Genomic DNA, 22,738 nt, shown 5'->3' with positions numbered 1-22,738 from the left:
ATGATTTTATGGCTGTGAGAAAACAGGCAAGCTCAAAAAAGAGGTAAATAATTGACCTTGCTTATTATATGAAGTACAGCCAAGGGACTAATTTTTTAAAAAATAATAATAATATTCATTTTGCCAGTGCTATGTAAGTTAGGTGACAGGTGGCTTTCTGGATCAACTACCTATTCTGTGGCCCTACACAGAAAAACAAGGAAGAGGCATGTTCTGAGTTCCTCTTATTTTTTTATGGCTGGACACTCAAACATTTTAATTGCTTTTGTAGATTTAAAAAATCAAGCTGTCTGAAAGTATAACCCACTCAGAATGCTCCAATAGAACATTTGAAATATGGCTGTTGGTTCCAAGCTAGAAACAAAATCCTTTTATTCCTTGAGTGCCTCCCTCCTTTAATATTTCTATCATTATTCTCCATTGATTTAATATACAGTAATTGAAAAAAAAGTATCAAAGTTATCAAAGACTCCTGAACAATTGTTTCTGAATTTAGGTGGTTATTTAAATAAATTGGGCTAAAACGGTTGAAATTTTAAAATTCTAAAGCAGTGCTTTAAGTAATCTTGAACTAAACAGTCAATAAAAACAATTTACACAGAATTCCAAGTACAATCATTATCTTGTCAATAATTTGAAAAGTCTACTCCTGTAGATTGAGTAGTGTATAGAACTTATAGTACAAGTACTGTGCTAATTGCTTTCTTAAGTGTGTTAGCTACATCAGCAGTAACATAATAGCAAAGGACATAGGATAGAATTTTCATAAGTTGTTTGAATTTTCTCTAGCTTAGATAAGCAATGTGCAAAGTAATTACATTGTCCTTGACTTATTGACTCCCATATTGTGACTATCAGTAGGTACAATAAGTAAAATTCCAATTGCAGTTGAGCAGAACTTCTGAAATCATTAAAACAGTGAACATTAAATCTAGGTGGGGAGATACATACATACCTAACATGTTACTGTAAGCAATTCTATGTATACTGCAGGAAAGGAGAAAGAAATAGTAAGCCAAAGAAATTATAGGTATGAGATAGGGAAGGGGAGGGGAGGGGAGGGGAAACAGAGCTAATGTTAATTTAAACCAACACTATTCATTATAGGGCCAAACATTTCTATCCTGGCAAAGAAAACTTCATATCTTTCCCCCCTTTTTTCTTGTCCAGTCTTCTCCATTTTTCTTTCTTTAGGTCTGTTATTTCTTTCTTTATATATTGTTTGACAGTTTGATATTCATTCATTTTATCATATATAATCACTTACTTTTTATTTAATGCATGTTCATTTGTTCTTGACCTATTTCTTCATGTGTTACTTCATACACTAGTAAGTACTCCCTTTGTACCTCATACAAACTATTTAATATCCACTGCAAATCATTTTGATTCACAGCCAAGAACACAGCATCATTCACATACAAAAGTACTCCTATGTTACCACCAACACACCTTTAAAATCACTACAAGTATTTCTATCCACAAATACATTAAACACATATCACACATCCTTGTCATACTATTTTTTTTAAATCTATTCAATCGTGTCCAGTTCTCAGAGACTGCCTGGACAGGTCCCTGCAGTTTTCTTGGCAAGATTTTCAGAAGTAGTTTGCCACTGCTTCCTTCCTAGGGATGAGAAAGAGTGACTGGCCCAAGGTTACCCAGCTGGCTTTGTGCCTAAGGTGGGACTAGAATTGACAGTCTCCCGGTTTCTAGCCCAGTGCCTTAACCACTACACCAAACTGGCTCTCTGTCATACTATTAGTTCTGTGTTGAATCATTCATTAAGCATATCAGGGATTTTCATACTTGCTTTATTTCTATCATATACCTCTCTTATTACATACAGCAACCAACCATCAATTCCATATTAGCACAAAATGTTCCATAGTTCAAGCCTATGAATATTACCATAAATCAATATACATTCCATAAAATTTCCTTCTCACATCTTTTCATTCCTTAATGACCTGCCGAAGAGCAAAAATCTCATCTGCATACTTCCTTTTGAACATAAAGGATTACGTTCGTTCATGGTATTTCATAATTTTCTCCAAAACTCATCCCTGGATTTACATTATCATTATTCACTGGAGAATAACACCAATCTATGGAAATCCTATTTTCACATGTACTCACAACAACCTAGGATAACCCCAATTTATATATTCTGATAATATTTTAGCCCTTTCATTTTAAACCTATATCTTTACTTCCCTGTGTGTTTTCATCAATTCTACATCACAACACTGAGCACTTTATTCACATGAATTGCATACTTCTGTTTTGTCTTACTTCACAAACACATCTTCCTTCTTCTTTCATTCATTTAATCATGGAATCACCAGGTTGGAAGAGACTTTCAAGGTCTGCTTCTTCAGTCTCCTGCCCAGAATTCTTTGACCATCCCAGACAAATGGCTTTCCAACCTTTGCTTGAAAACTTCCAGTGACAGAGCACCAACAACTCCAGAAGGCAGGTTCTTCTCCTTAAGCTCTTACTGTCAGGAAATCCCTCCTTCTTTTGATCTTAGAACTTGAAGCTCCCTATAAAACTTCCATCCATTGGTTCTTGCCCTACTTATGAAAATAAATCCATACTCTCTTCCCTGTCACAGCCCTTCAAGTATGGGAAGACTTATGTTTCTGTCAGCCTTCTCTTTTTCCCATATTTTTTTTCTGTATTCTCTGCTAATGGTAAGGATAGCACTAGTCACTACTGGTGTGTTTTGGTTGGTATGCTGCAAGTGCCAACAAAGACAGTTTTACTTCATGCATGCTCAAGTTATTCTATACAAACTAGGAACTAAAGCACTACCTGTCAAGCCAAAACACTGTTGCCTGCATCCCACCAATTCAGTGGTACATACAATATCCTGATTCATATTCAGATGAAGAGATTTTTCTCATATACATATACATATACATATACATAACACATACACATACACACATACATACATAAATATATATATCAAGGCATAATGAAGTTTCAATACAGTAGGAAATCGTTATATAATGTAGGCATTTCTGGAGAGAAAGCAAATCATGCTGTTGATGCTCTGATGCAGATTTCAGCATGTGAGGAAGGCTATACAAGTCTTAAGCTTAAAGACTTGCAGCAAATTTTGTAAATTAAGTTATTTAACTAAGTAGGGGGTTGGACTCATCAGGCCCTTACAGTTCTGTGTTTCTGTCCCTTATATAATTCAAAATTATATCACTGTGAAAAAATGTATTGTAGACATACTGGGGATTTTTGTGCACTTAAAAATCATTTGGTAAAAAAATCTATTGTTCCCCAAATATTATTGTTGTTTATTGTAGTATATGAGATACTGTACTTGAAAACATTATGGGAAAAAAGGAGAAGGAAGAGGCCAGAGGAAAGACAAAACAATCTCATTATGTCAAACAGTGCAAGGAAAGGTTTCAGGCAAGGAAGGGTAGGTCATCTGTCACATTGCTCAGGGGTGGGGGGAAAGGAAACTACTTTACTATATCCAGTGAAATCTTAGGCTCTATGAGCAGCAATATATATTTCCTTTATCCTACCCAACCCTCTAATATATTGTCATTCTTTTTATAGCGCCTTCCAACTGAATCTCTCAGTATGATCATACATACCGTATCTTTTCACTTTCTTAGATACTAGAGATACACACTATGAAATTTAAAGGAACACAACATGCAGTGCATAATTCATGTTATGAAAGTATCTCACACTAATTACACAGTTGTCAAAGAAATTATCAGGTAGTTAGGTTGTTGTTGTTTGCATCTGGCTATAAAATAATATATTCTTTAAATTAGGGAAAGGACTGAATTATAATTAAGGAGCACATCATACACAGTGTGGTATGTGTGCATGTGTGTGTTTGTATATATATACACATTCATACACACACATACATAGATACTTCCACATGCTATTTTTGTACTTTCATATGGTTCAGTTTTGCTTTGTTTTATCTAAATGGAGAATATATGTATTTAGACTCTTCTTTTTATTTTATTTATTTATTTATTTATTTATTTATTTATTTATTTGATTTTTATAGCTGCCTATCTCAACAAGTGACTCTGGGTGGTGTACGTCATAAAAAAAATAAAACAATTAAGACAATACAAAATAAATATATGGTCACTGAGTAAATAAATGCCATAGATGTTAGTATAGCCAAGAAATGGACCTTTAACACACACAGGACCCCAGGCCTGGGCAGATAACCAGGTCTTCACAGACTTAGGGAAGGCCATCCGGGTTGGGGTCATCCTGATCTTTGAAGGGAGAAGGTTCCAGAGGGCAGGTGCTATGGCAGAGAGGGCAGGCCTCCTAGCCCCCTCCAGCCGAAATGTCTTGGCTAATGGGACCCATAGCATGCCCAACCTGCCAGACTGAATTGGATGGGTAGAAACAACTGTGAGAAGACAGTCCCATAGGTAACCTGGTCCCAAGCCCTGAAGGGCTTTAAAGGTGACAACCAGCACCTTGAATTGCACCCAGCAGCACACTGGCAACCAATGCAGTTCATGTAGTAGTGGTGTTACATGTGTCAAATATCTGACATCATTTATCAACTGTGCAGCCACATTCTGCACTAGTTGAAACTTTTGAATGCTCTTCAAGGGCAGCCCCATGTAGAGTGCACTGCAGTAATCCAGATGAGAAGTCGTAGACTAATTCTAATTCTTCCCTAGTTCTAATTCCAAAATACACCACTATGTCAAAGTTCCAACTTTTCTTCACTTTGCAGTATAATTTGCAACTTAAAAACGAAACAAGAATATAACTGTGTCTAAGGAGGACAGAAGATGAAAACAAGAAAGACGGCTATCACAACATCACAGAAGGTCAATCCTTTTTTGTGTGTGTGTGATGTCAATGCATGTACAAAAGGGGAAGCGCTTCAGTTGTTTTGCGTGTTCGGAACCTCTTTGCTGACAACACAAGAGAACATCCCAAGGAAGCTGCATTAAATACACACATTCAATACACTCATTCAGGAAAACACTTACAAATAACATAATATTTAGAAAAAACGCCTGGGAAAATGCATATGTTAACAAAAATGTTCACAAAATGTGCTTTTATCCAGCTGCCCCCCAATTCCATTCCTTTGGATTTTTTGAAATTGATGGACAATTTCTGGTTTTTTAAAAGGAGGAAAAGATTTTCATGGCTATTCTCATTGCAGCCAGAAAAACTGAAAGCATAGCTGCATCATTGCATATAAGCTCATTAAAAATGGCCCTCCTGAGTGAGTAGATGAATGACAATGCATTGTGGGTATCACTTCAAACAGTTGTCTCTAAAGTTTACACCATATTACAAAATAGATGTCTGTGGATCAGTAGAAGGAAATGCCTTTCTACTGAAGATTCCTCCAAATTCTTCTGACAATAATAATAATAATAATAATAATAATAATAATAATAATAATAATTTGAAATCCACAGTGGTTGTTATAAGCATCATTCTGAACTCCCTGGTAAAACATGCTAGAACAGGAACTCCCAATATAGCAGCTGACTTTTTTGGCACTTTCGTATACATAATTTGTCTGGATACAGATTGTTCTGGCAGAACATTCATTCTTCCCAGTCAGGCAAAGTGAAATTTTAGGAGGGATCAACAGTGAAAGAAAAATCTGCAGTCATTCTAAATATAATACATTTACACTAAAAAATACATATAATGTCCAAGGAAGTGAAGCTTGAATGAAGTAAAAATATTCTTTTGATGAAAAACAATGAAGTCTTTGTGGTAGATGAAAAAAAAGCAAAAGCTACAGGAGCCATTTTAAAATTTGTTCATGATTTGGAGACTTGTATGTTTTTATATATAAACCTTTTAAATAAACATATATAAGTTTGTTTGTTGTTGTTTATTCGTTTAGTCACTTCCGACTCTTCGTGACTTCATGGACCAGCCCACGCCAGAGCTTCCTGTTGGTCGTCAACACCCCCAGCTACCACAGGGATGAGTCCGTCACCTCTCGAATATCATCCATCCATCTTGCCCTTGGTCAGCCCCTCTTCCTTTTGCTCTCCACTCTCCCTAGCATCAGCATCTTCTCCAGGGTGTCCTGTCTTCTCATTATGTGGCCAAAGTATTTCAGTTTTGCCTTTAATATCATTCCCTCAAGTGAGCAGTCTGGCTTTATTTCCTGGAGGATGGACTGGTTTGATCTTCCTGAAGTCCAAGGCACTCTCCGAATTTTCCTCCAACACCACAGTTCAAAAGCATCTATCTTCCTTCTCTCAGCCTTCCTTATGGTCCAGCTCTCGCAGCCATATGTTACTACGGGCAACACCATTGCTTTAACTATGTGGACCTTTGTTGTCAGTGTGATGTCTCCGCTCTTAACTATTTTATTGAGATTGGTCATTGCTCTTCTCCCAAGGATTAAGGGTCTTCTGATTTCCTGACTGCAGTCAGCATCTGCAGTAATCTTCGCACCTAGGAATACAAAGTCTTTCACTGCTTCTACATTTTCTCCCTCTATTTGCCAGTTATCAATCAAGCTGGTTGCCATAATCTTGGTTTTTTTGAGGTTGAGCTGCAAGCCAGCTTTTGCACTTTCTTCTTTCACCTTCATCATAAGGCTCCTCAGTTCCTCTTCACTTTCAGCCATCAAAGTGGTATCATCTGCATATCTGAGATTCTTAACGTTTCTTCCAGCGAATTTAATTCCAGCCTTGGATTCCTCACGCCCAGCTTGTCGCATGATGTGTTCTGCATACAAGTTGAATAGGTAGGGTGAGAGTATACAGCCCTGCCGTACTCCTTTCCCAATACTAAACCAGTCCGTTGTTCCGTGGTCTGTTCTTACTGTTGCTACTTGGTCGTTATACAGATTCTTCAGGAGGCATACAAGATGACTTGGTATCCCCATACCACTAAGAACATGCCACAATTGGTTATGGTCCACACAGTCAAAGGCTTTAGAATAGTCAATAAAACAGAAATAGATGTTTTTATGAAACTCCCTGGCTTTTTCCATTGTCCAGCGGATATTGGCTATTTGGTCTCTAGTTCCTCTGCCGTTTCTAAAGCCAGCTTGTACATCTGGCAATTCTCGCTCCATAAACTGCTGAAGTTTACCTTGCAGGATCTTGAGCATTACCTTACTGGCATGCAAAATGAGTGCCACTGCTCGATAGTTTGAACATTCTTTAGTGTTCCCCTTTTTTGGTATGGGGATATAAGTTGATATTTTCCAATCTGATGGCCATTCTTGTGTTTTTCAAATTTGCTGGCATATAGTATGCATTACCTTGACAGCATCATCTTGCAAGATTTTGAACAGTTCAGCTGGGATGCCGTCATGTCCTGCTGCCTTGTTATTAGCAATGCTTCTTAAGGCCCACTCAACCTCACTCTTCAGGATGTCTGGCTCTAGCTCACTGACCACACCATCAAAGCTATCCCCGATATTGTTATCCTTCCTATACAGGTCTTCTGTATATTCTTGCCACCTCTTCTTGATCTCTTCTTCTTCTGTTAGGTCCTTGCCATCTTTGTTTTTGATCATACCCATTTTGGCCTGGAATTTACCTCCAATGTTTCTAATTTTCTGGAAGAGGTCTCTTGTCCTTCCTATTCTATTTTCTTCTTCCACTTCCATGCATTGCTTGTTTCAAAATAACTCCTTATCTCTTCTGGCTAACCTCTGGAATTTTTCATTTAATTGGGCATATCTCCCCCTATCACTGTTGCCTTTTGCTTTCCTTCTTTCTTGGGCTACTTCTAGTGTCTCAGCAGACAGCCATTTTGCCTTCTTGGTTTTCTCTTTCTTTGGGATGTATTTTGTTGCCGCCTCCTGAACAATGCTGCCAACTTCTGTCCAGAGTTCTTCCGGGACCCTATCTACTAAGTCCAGTCCCTTAAATCGATTCTTCACCTTCCCTGCATATTCCTTAGGAGTATTAGTGAGCTCATATCTAGCTGATTTGTGGGTCTTCCCTAATCTCTTGAGTCTGATCCTAAATTGTGCAATAAGAAGTTCGTGATCTGAACTACAGTCAGCTCCAGGTCTTGTTTTTACCGACTGTACAGATGTTTGCCACCTTTTTCTGCAAAGGATGTAGTCAATCTGATTTCGGTGTTGTCCATCTGGTGAAGTCCATGTATAAAGCCGTCTCTTAGGTTGTTGGAAGAGAGTGTTTTTTATGCAGAGTGAATTGTCTTGGCAAAATTCTATCAGCCTATGTCCTGCTTCGTTTTGTTCTCCCAGGCCCTACTTACCTGTAATTCCAGGTGTCATTTGACTGCCCATCTTAGCATTCCAGTCTCCCGTGATGAAAATAACATCTCTTTTAGGTCTGTTGTCCAGTAGGTGCTGCAGATCCTCATAGAACTGCTCTACTTCAGCTCCTTCAGCATTTGTGGTTGGGGTGTATATTTGGATCACTGTGATGTTAGATGGCTTGCCCTGAATTCGAATTGAGATCATTCTATCATTTTTTGGATTGTATCCAGGCACTGCTTTAGCCACTTTACTATTAATTATGAAGGCTACGCCATTTCTTCTGTGGTCCTCTTGTCCACAGTAGTAGATCTGGTGGTCATTTGATGTGAAGTGGCCCATTCCAGTCCATTTCAGTTCACTGAAACCCAAAATGTCTATCTTTAATCTTGACATCTCACCAATAACCAGATCCAATTTGCCCTGGCTCATAGATCTTACATTCCAGGTTCTAATGGTGTGTTGATCCTTAGAACATCGGATTTGCCGATCACCACCAGCACCGTCGGCCGCTAGCCGTCCTTTCGGCTTTGAGCTAGCTGCGTCATCACGTCTGGGGCTAGTTGAACTCATCCTCTGTTCCTCCCCAGTAGCATTTTGACCATCTTCCGACCTGGGGGTCTCATCTTCTGATGGTATACCGACATATCTCTGGTTGTACTGATCCATTTAGTTTTCATGGCAAGAATACTGGGGTGGGTTGCCATTACTTTCCCCAGGGATCACATTTAGTCTGACCTCTCTGTCATGACCTTCCCGTCTTGGGTGGCTCTTCACGGTTTAGCTCATGGCATCATTGAGGTGCTCAAGCTCCAGAACCATGACAAGGTAATGATCCTTTGCTGAAGTGTATAAGTTTAGGAGAGATTATTCAAGTTTATCATTTTGAATGGTAGAAATACTATATCACCAACTGCATTATTTTCAGGCAAAACATATTATTGTTATCTGTGCATGAAGACACATATTTGATATTGTGGATTCTGGGCATGCTGGTAAAACAAGTAAAAAAACCCTCCTTTAAATAGGTTCTTGGAAAAAAGGAAGGAGCTGAGCATTAGAGAAATTATGAGGAATTAAAATCTCCCAGAATGGCATATAGAATATATTGCTTATATTGTTCTTTCAGCCTTCCAAGATATTTCTACAATTAGCTAATTAAGTGTAATGACCTCTAAATCTGCTTATTAGCTATGAAATGAAACAGCTGTTGGACTACTAGACACAGTTTTGCATTATAAGAGTTCAGCTCATGTTTCACTTCTCTGAATGTGGCATATGTCACTTGCTGAATTGCTCATACTGACTCACGTTTGCTTCAGAGAAAAGAATAATGTGTTTGATTTTTAAGATAGCAAATTGGCTGAATAATGTAACATAGTAATTGGTCAAAAACAAGCTGAGTTGTAAATTGTTAAGGAAAGCTTAAACAAAAGCAGCACCATCTGTCCCTATTCTGCTATAGGCTTCCATGACTTGTCATCCATCAAGCAATCACAGTTCATTAGAAATATATTGCTCCTCCTTTTACTTTTTTGAAGGTGTAGACTGGCAGGAAAAGAAATATGTTCACTAAAAATACTTTGCTGGTGGTCATTATATATAAAGCATATAACTTGTGCTGCTTCCAGCAAAAAGTTTAGAAGTCTGAGTTACTGTACTGTCACCTGTGAACCATGTACATCATTAATTTGGGGGCACTTTGGATATACATTTCTGAAACTGATTTCTAATTTATATATGAAATATAGTATTTTAACTTTGTCTAAATCATCCTAAATTACAAGGCCTAGATCAAGGTTTGTAGGGAGAACATGGCAACTTTCATGAAAGCTTCCTTGGTCTACTAATTCCTGAATTCCTTGCCTGCTCACCAAAACTCACAACTTTGGAATTCACTCCCATGACAATGACCACACCTTTCATGGGGTCAATTCATAGAAGACATGGGGATCAATGACTATTAGTCTTAATGACAGTGGAGTCCATCTCCTGGGAGATGGCCAGCTGGCTTCCTTGTTCAGTTGATTGGCCTCTGTAAAAACAGACTGCTAGCTTAGATGGGCCAGGGTCTGATCCAGCAGAGCACTGTCTATGTTCTTATGTTCTAAATTGTTTTCTGGTCCCTACTATGGTAAACAGCTGTAGGTATGGAAGCCTATGAGCAGTGTTGAAGTTCCAGCTCCAAAGATATAACTCATTAATACCACCATCTTAACTATGCTATTCCTATCTCTGATTTGCATACTTCAATAAGGGGTTGGCAACATTAAATTATATTGGCTGCTGATCATATAAATCCCAACTTGTGTTGTCCAGCATTTAGGGCAGTAGAAAAATAGGTGTAGCAGAAATGAGTTAGCAGTACATAAATGCTGGTACTCTATGTCATGGTTGTTGCACTTGAAGAAAAAAAAAAATCTGAGTGAGCTTCATACTGACATCAAGCCTGTAAGCCACCTATAAGCCAGAGAGTATCATTTTAATTATATAAAAAGGAAAGCAAGGGCAATGTGGGGAACTTCTGGTACCAGTTTCTGCTCCTATTGTCTTACATGTCTATCCATGGATCTAAAGTGAAGCAGAGTGCTTTAGGCCCAAGAATTGATATCTCAGTGTAAATCTGATGTGTGCATGTATGTAAGATTTCTGGTACTGTTCCACTCCATCTGTTTTTTTAATGGACTGAAAATAATAATAAAAAATCAATATGCTGTGGAGACTTGAATTTATGTACATATTTGTAGATGGAAATAATAAAACTCCATTGCTAGTCTTCTCAATTGCTCTCCTTTCAAGAGTAAAAGCAATCCATTATGAAATACTACCATTAATATATTTTTAATTAAGAAATCCATTCAATTATTCATAACAAATTTAGAATGGAAAATGTAAGTCACTTTTTAGCTTTCTATTAGCTGAAAATGAATCATTCATCATAACTTATTCACAAATGTAAGCAAAACTTTATGTGGACTAGAATTTGGAATGTAAAAATAATTTGTTTAAAAGCTGTAATCTAAAAGAAGATAGTTTCTGATGTAAAAACATCCATGTTATTTCAAATAGAGTAAAATAATTGTACTTCATAATTTTTTCTCTATTTATTTATTTATTTATTTATCAATCATATTTTTATCACCGCCCATCTCCCCCATATGGGATTTTACAGTTAAACTAAAAAAAAAAAACAGAAACAAAAAGAAAGACCAAACTTCTGCTAATTTAATCAAAATGCTCCTGAAAACTTGTCCTTGCTGGCATGCAGAATTTTTCATTTTTGCCCTTCAAAAAAATTGTCTTCACATTTTTTTCTAGAGTTTCTACAAAATAGTTTGTCTAACAGCAGAATACTGTGTAATAAATAATGGAATAACATATTTAATAAATGCCTACAAAGTCTCATGGGGACTTAATTTAAAACTAATTGACATTTTCAGTCTTTTCTGTCATTTAGGTCTTATATGGATACTAAAGGGATGCTGAGATATGGGTTTCATACCCGTACACCATCTTTAAGTGGAAGAAATAGATTCGTACGCAATATTTTCATATGTCTTAATTCAGTGAAAATAATGATATAGGTTTTGGAAAAGCTTTCATGCTTAATGGGCAGTGCATTTATTTATCAGTAGAAGTATCTGCAGATGAAGTTTAAAAAGTCAAGATGGTGCATATAAAAAGGGAATGGGGCTATGCTCATGAAGCTGTGGCTGACTTTTTTCACCCAACTCTGCTGTGAATTCCCCTGCTCATCTCTGCAGATTCATTTTATAGATGCCACCAACACTCATTTGCAAATGCAGACCTTGAATCATCCACCAACACATTAAAGTAACCTCAACAACTGTACTGGAAATTAATAGCATATTATTTTAAAAAGTAGGCTAGCCACCTGTATTTTTAGCATTTTTTTTTTCTTAGAACAAATTGTAAATGTTGCAAATAGCTTTCATTTAAATTGAATGGGGTCTGTGTTGACAAAATACAAGGTGACAGAACCTCATTTATGCTGTGACAAGTTATACTGTAATATTTATTACAATTATTACATGTTGATGAATATCTGTCATATAAATACAAGTTTACCAAACATTAATTTTCCCCAATTACCAGTGGGAACTCATGTATAAAATAATATGTAGTATGCAACAATGGTAACACCTTAGTTATATCTCCCCTAGGCAAAATCTACACTGCCATTTCAATTTTACCCACATAATTCAGTGTCAACTAAAATAGTAAACAATGTAAAATTTTTGTTCATTAAAGATTTATGAAGTAAGACAACAAACAGCCCTAATGGGAGGTAATTTGTTAAGTAAAAGGGAAATGTATGTTTTAGGGAATTAATTTGCAATATGAGATGCTCATATTTTTGTGACTGTTGTTCACTCTAAAAGTTAGGTTATTACAGAAGGTATAATCTGACAAGTATTTGTGTCCATTATGACTTGGAAACATTAGTTCAACAATGAAAGTTTTTCTGTCCTAGCTGGCAGCTTTCATAGGCATTTTGTCAAATGCTCAAAAAAATTACCAAAAACAGCATACAAATACAAAGAGAGAGACAGTGAGAGAACACACATGCCAGTTTGGTGTAGTGGTTAAGGCACCAGGCTAGAAACCAGGAGACTGTGAGTTCTAGTTTCATCTTAGGGATGAAAGCTGGCTGGGTGACTTTGGGCCAGTCACTCTCTCTCAGCCCAACTCACGTCACAGGGTAGTTATTGTGGGGAAAATGTATGCTGTATATGTCAAACATAACTACTTTGGTCTTTGATATACAAATTTTCAGGTCCATATTCATCGCATCATATAATGTATTTAGCCTTCATTGAAAATAATTCCCAATACAAGATAACTGTAAGTAGATTAGATGGCTGACTTGACAAATTCATGAGAATAGGTCTGCTGATAAATACATCCTAATACTTCAAAGAATCTCCCCAATTACAGTAGACTTAGAGGGAATATATTTTTGGTTGCAGAATGTTGAGAGCAATCAAGATAGACTAAAATTATGGCCTGTTTGAGGCATTTCTAGAAACTTTTATTTGGTCACTTGGGAGATAAAAACCTTGGACAACATGGGTTCTTAGTCAGATTCCAGCAAGGCAATTCTTATGTCCCACTGGCATATATAGAACTGGGCATAAAGATCAGTAAATGATCTCCACCAACTCTGTGATAAAGAAATTGACTGGATGATTTATCTAAATATTCCTAGGGGAAAAAGAAATTGTCCAACTATTTATCCATGTCCATAACCATTCTGTCTTAATGCTACCACTGAAAGAGAAATACGGAAGGAGAACCATCATAATATTTTCCTTGGGATTTGATTGAAGTAGGAGAAGCCAAGGAAGCAGCAGAATATTTACATAGACTCCTTGACCACATCATAACTAAATAAGTGTAAGAGAGGCATACTCCTCTGATGAGAATTTCTCCACATTTCTCTTCATGTTTGACATAATTTTAAAAGTAAATTTTATATCGTCAGATTTACTGAGACTCAGTAGAAAAAGATATAGGATTACAAGTCTATGTCTCTAAATCTGAATAACATTGGTGTAAAATGATTTTTTTTTTTCATTCTTACAACAAAGGGAGAAATTAATGCTTTTTTAAAAAAAAAAGTGCATCCTATTTATTTTGGTTGGGTATGTTTAAAAATAAATTAGGGAAAAAAACAATTTATAAAACTAACAGGAGTTCAAGATAGCTCTATGAACACTGTTCAACATGGAAGCAGCCATCATAACTTTCTCCAGCCATCTTTTTTTCTGTCTGTCTCTCTCTCTCTGCCCCTTCCACACCTACTGGCATCTTACTGCCTGCATGTAAAGCTTGGTCTGCCAGTGAATGATCCACCAGCACTAGAAAATTAGTATATGACTGTTACATGATACTTTTTGCACTTCTAAGCTGTATACAAATATAATGCTTACTCATTTCCCTTGCATAAAAATACAGAAGTTCAAAATAGGGTAAAATTCTACCTCAGATATAGAAGTTCCCTAAATGCCTGGGTGAATTATTATTTCTTAGCCTAACCTACCTCACAGCATTGTTGTTGTGGGAAGAAAATAGAGGAAATAATATGTGTACTATTAGTTCTATTAATAACAATTCTTTTCATAAATTAGCACAGAAATACAAACTGCAGATGCATATCACATCCAAATATCAAAATGTCCTCAATGAACTTTGTGTCATTATCTTTATTTATTTATTTATTTATTCGATTTCTATAGCCACCCTTCTCAGCGAGTGACTCAGAGCAGCTGGGTCTGATGAGCGATTCATAGCTCCTCTGGCTCAAAAAAGATTAGTATACTAAATGATGAATCAGTAACCAATCCCATTCCTCTCTTGATTCCTTTACAGTGTTGCCAGGCCTTGAAGGGTTTGTGATAAAAGGAAGCTATTACACTGTGGTTGGGACTCCTCATGGAAGCTTTCAGCTGTTATCTCAGCCCCACAGCATAGAAGATATGGTTTAGGTTAGGTTTGCATTAGCTCATGAACAAACCAGCAAGCAAGCAAGTATATATAAGCTATCAGACTATAATAGCTGGAACTTTCCCTTAGTGTTACAGTTGCAATGAACAGAGAAATTTGTTCTGATTCAGATTTGTTGCTAATGTACAATAGCTATTTTCCCACAAATTAGTTTATAAACTCTTCAACAATAACTCTTCATTTATGGTTAAGAACTAGATTTAGTGTTGTATACAGCACTCATAATCGTCTAACGAAGTGCTATTTGCTACAGGAAACCATGGCAATCAATCAGTCCATTTAGTCTACATGCATCTTCATCTTCTGCAGCACCAGCTGCACATAGTATGGTACACAAAGGATTTGTTAGCTTTCCATAGAGTGAAGAGTAAATAATTAGTAAAGTGACAAGAAACATAGGCTATTAAGTAGCTAAACATAGTGGAACTATCTCATGTGAAAAGGGAGATTTTCCTTCTTAATCTAAAAAATTACAGTCATCTAGTAAGCTTCCAAATACAAGAATCCTACCTTCTCTACCTTTGTTCTCCAGGAACTGAAGACGGACACAGTATTATTGATTTCAAGGAACTGGGCAAAGACTATAGAACTTAGGGCAAACAAAAAGGTTTATTTAACTTCATAGTTAAGCTACCAAACTTGCTTCTGCAAGGTAGTTTTAAAGAACAATTAAATTCAAGAAGGGGTATCTTAGTTAATAATTAGCATTCATTACAGCTAATTGCTAGCTCCAGTGTTCTGTTTCTTCGTTAGAGCTAATACAGTGTAGGCAATACTTCTATCCTTCACTTTTCTACATAACAGAAACTCTGAGACATAGGCTGAGGTGAGAAATACTGGCTGGCACAAAATCACTCATTAGAGTTTCATGGCTGAGAGTGATCTTTCCAATCCTAGTTCAACACGTTAACCACTGTCTCTCTTCAGTTGCTGGAGTACAATTCATGGGATGGCAGGAATATAGTATTATACCTGGAGCCCACAAATATCTGCTGGTCACTGTCAGAACAGAATAGTATGCAAAAGCACAGCTCTTCCCATATTGCTAGATCCTCACAATTGACAAAAAACAAGAACACTGAGTATCTCAACACTGGGATTATATGATACAAACATCTGGTTCTTATTTTCAGTCAACAATTATCCAAATGTTTTTATGCCAAACGTCTAGGCCAAAGTCTGAACTCTTTTCCCCTAGTTGGTTTTCAGGCTGACTTTATATTATTTTCATGTTTTATGCTGATTTTAAATTTGTTCAGAATTTTGTAAGGTTTCCATTGGTTTCACTAATTTTGTTTTAAATCTGTTTGATGTTCTGTGATTTTGTTTTGTATTTTATAAATATACAAGTTTTGTAAACCAACAAGGGAGCAAGGCTTGGAACTTGGAATTCGGCTGGACTTGGCTGGAAGCCCCAGACTATGCTGGATTCTCTAGGTTGAGTCTGAGAGCAAGGCTTGGAACTCGGCTGGACTTGGCTGGAAGCCCCGGACTAGGCTGGATTCTCTAGGTTGAAGGCTGGGAGCAAGGCTTGGAACTTGGAACTTGGCTGGACTCAGCTGGAAGCCCCAGACTGGTTCCTCTTTGGCCACAGATGCTGACTCCCACACCAGTAAGGACTCTTCTCCTGAAGCTGCAGGCTTAGAGGATCAGTTGTCTCTGGCAGCTCAGTGTCTGCGTGGCTACCTTTTATCCTGATCTTTGGAGTGCTTGGAGCCTCCTGTAGCCAATTGGGCTTCTCCTTCACTCACATTTCAGCCTGTCTCTGGCGCGTGCTGATTCGTGTATTCAAATCCTCTTCCGGATCTTGCCCAACCAGCGTTGTAGATTCTTCCCACTCTGCTGAGTTATGCTGGAGTTTTATTTCTTCGATTCTAGCCCAGTAAGTTTCCAATTCCTCCTCTGACTGAAAAATAGTTTCACTTTCCAAGTCAGAGGCAAGCTTGGTTCTGACAACCACGAGATAGCAGTCTACAGCAGGTTTAGAGCTCTGGGAGATGAGAAAATAGCCATCTTGTTCAAAACATCATCAGCGCCTTCAAAAGAACACTGGATTCGTATACTTTTTCTAATCACTTTTGGAAATTGCTTGTTAACTGCTTTTCAGTTATTAGGAACCTTCGGATCACTAAGTCTGAAAACTGTGGGTGAGTTTTCTTCAATCCTTAGTGAAAAAAAGGATTCAAATACAAGTTTATTTATTTATTTATTTTTGGAATAAACAGCAAAAAGGTGATTCAAAATTTGATTTTAATGATTAAAATTTTATTTTAGAAAGTTACAAACAGACTAAGGGTCCAGATGGATTTGAAAGAAGATTTTGGAATTAATTATAAGAATCCTTCCCATATGAAAATGGGATTAAAGATTACAATTAAAGGAGAACAACAGTTAAATTTGACTTTCTAATACAGAATGGGGAAAAATATTCTTACATTGGACATATTGAAAGATATTTTTGAACAATGGACCCAGAAATTAATCTTAAGAATTTCTGCCTCTATAGATAGAGTGTGTTTAAAAGATATTAATGGAAGAGGAACAAGTTTTACCACACAAGACTGAGACTGATCTGAAAGTGGATTTAAAAATTATAGGCTAAAAGAATGATATGGAAAAAGATGCTACACTGGGCATACGAAAGAAACTGGCTGATATCTAAGTAATTAAAATGGATATACAAATAACAAACCAAGAAAGTAACCTGGATAATTTTCCTATATTGGATTTACAAAAGAGACTTGTTAAAGCTTCAGAGAATTTTGTGAGAAGGGACAAAGAAAAAATGAAAAGAAATCAAGGTTTAGGACATTATTTGAAGGGACTAAAGATCAAGATTATTAAAAATAAAAGGAAGGAATATAAAGTTGGTTTATCTGATCAAGGTTAAAATAGGTATGTTGTTATCTCTGGTAACCCTTAATGGACTTTTGCTGACATCAGGACTGAAATGTCGAGGGTTTAAGGATTTGTTTATAGATAAGAGATGGGATATGGGAAGGAAAGATCATTCACTGTATTTTAAAAGAAGGCAATAAGTTACTAAAATTGTTTATACTTGTGTTGAGGGGGAAGTAATTTTTTTTATATATTTATTTTCTTTTTCTTTACTATATTCTTATTTTTTTCTCTTTTATATTTCTTTTCTACCTTACTTTTCTTTTTGGCACCTTCTATATTTATTTTTATTCTCTCATCCTTTAGTTTGCATTAGTTTTTTATCATTGTAATTATAATTTTCAATAAAATTACTATTAAAAAAATAAAAAAAACTAAATCTCAATTAATTTCCTTTATGAGCAACTCATTTTAATGAACTGTGTCTATTCAGTGAAGAGCAGAGAATAAACTACCACCTGTTTTTATTTATCACCTCCAAATTTTTTAAGGATTATCTGAAAATAATTATTTAATATCTGTGATTATATCTGAAATTAATGAATAGTATTAAAAGATATAGTAGACACAATTTGATAGTCAAAAAGTTGTCTATTTTGTGTTGGATGACAAGCTAAATGTATTCGGTAGTGAAGCAGAAACTGTAGTACAAAGTACAAATTCCCCCACTTCTAATAGGAACTGTTTTTGGGCAGACTATTGATCCACATAGCTTAATATTATCTATACTGACATGGATGTCCAGGGTGTTAGACACTCATATATGTTTCATATAACTGCTGTCTGTTTCTTTGACTGTAGGTATTAAAGACAACTAAAGATTTGGGAAGAAGAGAAAAAAAAAGCAAGTGCTATGTCTGTTCACTGCTATTGTCATCAGTTGAATTGGGGCGCCTTTTCTTTCTTCATGGAAGCCATCCAAACCAATGTTCATGAAGAAGGAAAAAAGAAGAAACAGAGAGTTACAGAGGCTTCCCAGACAAGAATGACCAGTATGGAAAATTGAACTAGATAACCCTTTGGTCAGTTCTGGAAAACACACACACACACACACACACACCAATGTCTTTAAATAAGTTCATAGCAATACAGAGTTACTGTCACTAAGGGAAAGGGTTACTTGAGTATAGCACTACATACTGGGTCTCCACTGGAAGATTCCACAAAGCCATGCTACCCTGGTGCCAACACTCCATCCATTCAGCAAGTTCAGACTCCTGTTCCCACTCACTGCTGTATTATGCAATAATAGCATTGTAGGAGGAGAGTGATGCTAGTCTACAGTAGCACGTATTCCTTCTGATTTTTTTGCTACAGTAATGGCTGTGTTTTCGAAATGAAATGGAATAAATCTTGATACTGTTTAGAAGTGCCCTGTCAGGCCAGGAAAAACTTTTCAAGGGAATGCAGAAAAAAGGAGTGCTAATTCTTCATTGTTGCTGCCACTGCTGTTATTGTTTTATTAAAAAAAGAAAGGTGGGGAAAGACTATATCTGTATAGAACATGTTTTAGAACTGTAGGGACCCATGGAACTGACAACATCGGTACCATGAATGTCAGTCCCTATGATTTTTAGTATTAATGTGCCAATATGTTTGTTTAGTGATATTAGACAAGGGACTGAATCTAACTCAAATATTGAATTTAATGAATAACAGAACTATGCTATTTAATGAAGCTTCTACTCACACAGACACTAAATAGGAAGAGTTTTCTGTCTAATCCTGTGAATGTCAGATATTGTCCTTCATGAACTGAGTTATGAATATAGGTAATTACAACATTATTTTTAAATTAATAATGCAAGAGAGGAAACCGGCATAATCAGATTCTGGCATGATACTTTCCTTATTTTGCACTTCTAAAATAAATCGTTGGAAGTGGTCCCCTAAAAAGTGATCTTTACAAAATAGTAATAATAAATACATTAGTGTAATTCTCATATTACATAGCCTGAGCTCCTTTAGAGATATATTTCTGTATCCCATAACCTATTTCATTATTTATACATTAAAAATATAATCAGCCTTTTTCAGATATTATAATGCATTCAAATATGGTAAAAGAAGTGATGTCAGCCCTGTTCTCAACACATTCATTACATCTTTGAAGGGTCTGGTCCCATACAAACTACTATATGTTCACTAGGGTTCCTTCTTTCTCCATATATGTAATTAGAAACTCTGACCCTATTGGGAGAACTCTTCACGTTATACATACATCCCATCACACAGAGCACCTGTGTATGTGTGTGCATGAAGTTTTTCTGCAAATGTTATGATGGACATAGGTAAGGTGGGATGAAGTCTCTTGATGCTTCCCTTGACCAATCGTAGATAGTAAAAAAATACCAGATTAAACATATTTTATATGCTATTTGATTATACTTTTCTCAATAAGTAACAACTGTGTGATTTCTTAACCGAAAACCAAGATGAAATGTATATCAAGTTGGAGAAACTAAAAATACTTTTATTAGGCAAAACCCTGGTTGGGTTTACCCTTAATGTGATAGGAAGGATTTGCCTCATTCCTGTTTTCATTCTACATATAAAAAGTAGGGTGCAAATAGAGCAGGTGGAGAAAAAAGAGATAAAGTTGGCTATAGGCATAAATACATTTCATAAATGGACAAGTTGTCACAATTAGTTCTTTGATTTTTATTTCAATTTCAAAGAAAGGACTTCCTGTAGCACAATCTGGATAGCTATCTCCTATTCTATTTTAGCTCAGAGAAGGTAGGTCTTAATATCTTCTTTCCTCTGGCATTATCAGACTTCTGGAACTAATCCTCTTATTTGATGCACAATCATGTTTTAAATCAGATTTTTAAAAATGGGAAAAAAATACTTATCTGACTGCCAAAGGCTTAATTTGGCATATTTCCCCCTGGGTAGCTGCTTTATTTCACTGAGATAAAGCATTGTCAAATTACAAGCTTTGTGCAGCTGTCAGTCTTTGCTAAATGTTTCAAAACCTAAATGAACCCTGACAAGTCATTTGTCTGCAAATGCCATGTCAAACTGTAAGAGTATTGCCAAGGGTTAGAATCTCAGAGCAAAACTTGACTTAAAATACAAAGTCAAAACAGCTTCAGTTTTCCAATTAATACAATGGCTAGAGGTAAATGCTACCTAACACATCCACTGTGTAAATTAAAACATCACATATGGAAACATTGATATTCTATTAATTAAGAAGTGATAGTGGAAAACTGTGGTGACATCACTCTGTCATTTTTTGGGGGGGAGGGAGGGAGGTGCCTCCATGAAATTTAAATATCTCCGGGTTTTCAGTCTTGCCAAAGGCTCAGTGCACATTTATTCATATCAGAAAACTCACAAAAGCAGATTTGGGGAGAAGGTGGATATTATGCTGATGAATGAGATCCTGTTGAGAAAATCTGAGATTGCTGTTCTGTCACACACTCCAGATCCTGCCTGATGTTCTGAGACTTCAACTGAGTACCATGCAGACTAAGTTAAGCTAAAACATGGGAGTACTTGAAAGAGAAGGTGACTAAAGGAAAGGTCACCAATATGATTCAGTTGCAGAATGGAACCTTTAGATTAATTATTGGGGATTAAAGAGAGTTTAGAAGAAATATAATAGAACAAGCCGAACTGGCATGTTTATCTGGTATCTATAGTGATTAGTCAGATTCAAATTGCTGCAGTGGTAGTAATGATGTGCATCACATAGTTAAAGAAGATAGATTGTGTTACATATGTTCCTCTTTCCAATAAATCTGCATCATTTGCCTCTATCATTTAGGTGCATGAAAGGGAAGAGGTAGATTATTACACAGCAGGGAAAATCAATGTTGTCACTGACAGCATCATAAAATAAATAAACTGTCTAAAATGAAGATACACATACTCAAAACTAACAGATACAAAGGTACACAAATAAATACTAAAACAATCCATTTTTTTTCCAATATGCAGAATAATTGTACATGCATTTGGGAAGCTGGGGAACTTAAACTGCTAATCTCCAAACAGCCATGGTAATAGCCCAGAACTTCAACAATGTTTCTAGAGGTTTGTCAGCCAAAAGAAATTGCACTCACTTCTCATCAATCAATCATTTTTATTTACAGCCAAAAGGCCCAAAAACAAATATAATCTAAACTTGGCATTAGAGACAACAGTTTAACAAATAAAATATTTAATAAATGATATATTATATACTTAAAACCCCAACTCATTGACTCTTCATATGACATGCCAGAAATATTTAACAGCAGGGGAGCTCGTAGGTGTGAATGTCTCCTGAAGTAGAAAGAACAGCATGGTTACATGTCTGTGACTGTCTCAATGTCAGCCAGCTGGCAAGGCATATTCATTCCTGGTGTTCTAATAAGTTATTTCCAATAATATTGAAGGCAAGCTATTAATCCTCACGAGAAAGAAGGCTGTCCAGAATGATAAGCCCATGTTTTCAGATGGATAGCTGGCTGGAATGAACAGTCTTTGGCCCTACATCCAGTCCTAAAGGGGTAGGGAATAGATCTCCCAACTCTTTGAAGATCAGAGTCCAGGGTATGCTACTTGAGTTCCAAACTGGCTCCCTCCTCCCCCAGCAATTAACAAAACATACCTTCTAATGCTAGTTAAATTCCTAAAAAAGCTGTGAGTGTAGCTCTTACATTTTTGGACTGGATGAACTTGAGAGTTCTTAAGATCTTGATAAACACAGATCTGAGGCCCATAAGGCCTTCACATGCTCTTCTTCCCATGTGATATTTCATTCAATGAAATTGAATCTTGGAACAATCAGGACATAAAAGGGTTTTTAATTACATAATACGTATTAAACTTTGGAATTTGCCACCACAGAATGTTGGTGCTGGCTACCAGCTTGGCTGACTTCAAAAAAGGGTTCGACCAATTCATGGAAGTCATGGGGATCAATGTCTATTAGCCTTGATGAAAGTGTGACTGTCTCTGAAAGCCATCTACTGTGACACCAGTGGGCTTTCTTGTGCACTTGGTTGGCCACTGTGAGAACAGACTGATAGACTAGGTGGATAAGGGGTCCGATTCAGCAGGGCA

The sequence above is a fragment of the Candoia aspera genome, chromosome 5 (genome assembly GCF_035149785.1).
Source record: "Candoia aspera isolate rCanAsp1 chromosome 5, rCanAsp1.hap2, whole genome shotgun sequence".
Lineage (NCBI taxonomy): Eukaryota > Metazoa > Chordata > Lepidosauria > Squamata > Boidae > Candoia > Candoia aspera.
Note: the sequence above shows the minus strand (reverse complement) of the source record.